Here is a 1,647-nt window from a genome sequence, read left to right as displayed (position 1 = left end):
TTTTTACTTGGGAACCACGGAACNGGAAAAATCCACCTTTCCACAAATATGAACCGTTTTTCAAAACATTACATCTATGCCGTGATTTTATTGTGGATATGTAACATGTAACAAAGCTACTGCCGTCATCGTGGGTGACCTTGAAGGTCAGAATTCTTGTTGACGCTGTTATAAAATCCAGGTCCCCATATCCAAGTTGCACAGCATGCGTGCAAACATGGTATTTTAACCATTCCCAAAAATCGCTCAAATTACCTCATTGAGGACTTGTTTGGAAGAGGATCGATTTCCGCAGATATCTGTCTTAGGTATTTTTAAATATGGCCGCGATTATGAATTATCGGTATTTAAAGTTAAAACACTGCGTTTTTAGCTCTTCTTTTGACTGTAAGTCGAGTTTTAGTTAAAAATAAAAATCCTAAGACAGAAAGTTTAAATTTACTGTAATATTTCTAAAAATCCAAAAATCTAACCTTATTTTAAATTTTCGGGGCCTCTTAAAATCAGTTGTTTGGTTCTCGTGAACCCTTTTTTAAATCCGACATTGATCTCATTTGGAAGCAAATGTACACAAAGTGGAGTGCAAGAATAACATTTGAGGTAAACAAAATCACTTATTACATTTTATTTTGACTCTCCAGAGTATTTACTCTCCAATATTACTTTTGTTTATTTTCAAATTTTACCCGTTGCCCCCGGGCCGGCCCGGGACTCCCGCGCGGCCACGTTCGAACACGTTCTGTAACCCGATACCTGCCTAGTAATGCGACTTTTAGGCTAGCAACCGACCGCCGTGATTTCATTTATTTCCTAACTTAAAAACAGCACATATTGTACAGAATATTGTACCTAATTTTGAGGATATTCTTTTTTTAACAATCTGCAGTAGAACATTGTTGAGTATATACCACGTTTTACCTTTCTTGAACGAAACATAAGAACTGCACGTATTGTACAGAAAATTGCACCTAATTTTGAAGCAAGAAACATGTAGCATATCAGTATGTGGTGAATTGGCAAAACATCTTCAAGTAAAACCAACATGTCAGCTACAACCCCAGTTTGGACAAAACGCATGTACGTACTTTTAATCTTAGCGCTGACATGAATTGTCTGGTTTCAGAAGATGACTCGTGGGTTGCTTCATCTATATAGAAATGAATTAAATTCTGTCTGCATGTTACAAATGTTAAGATTTTAATGATATGATCTCTGATGATATAAAAGTTGACTCATCTGATTTAGCTTTATTCCTCACATTTTGATGCATACCTTACTACTAAACAGTTACTTCGCTGCTACAATGATGCTGGTATATTAAAGTAGATGTAAAAAGGAATATAAGAATTGATATTGTATGAATCAATCTGTATAATAAAATTATCTGGCCTCTCAAGTACTAGTACACTAATACTAATTAAGTTAGATTGAATACACATATTCTGTGGGATCTTTATCTTACTGTTGTACATGTATTGTTTCATTAATATATACTTTGACATGTCTTTGGTAACTGGGTAACTGGCTGTGCTATCAATGTGTTATTGAAGCTTTTCATGTATGGATATGTGTTAATATGAATAAAAACTTTACGTAATTCACGAAAAAGGGAAGAAAAACAGAGTCTGTGCTACCTTCCTTTAAAAA

This window comes from Branchiostoma belcheri, unplaced genomic scaffold (assembly GCF_001625305.1).
Source record: "Branchiostoma belcheri isolate BF01 breed outbred unplaced genomic scaffold, Haploidv18h27 scaffold163, whole genome shotgun sequence".
In the NCBI taxonomy this organism is placed as follows: domain Eukaryota; kingdom Metazoa; phylum Chordata; class Leptocardii; order Amphioxiformes; family Branchiostomatidae; genus Branchiostoma; species Branchiostoma belcheri.
The sequence above is the reverse complement of the archived record's forward strand: the minus strand, read 5'-3'. Positions refer to the sequence as shown.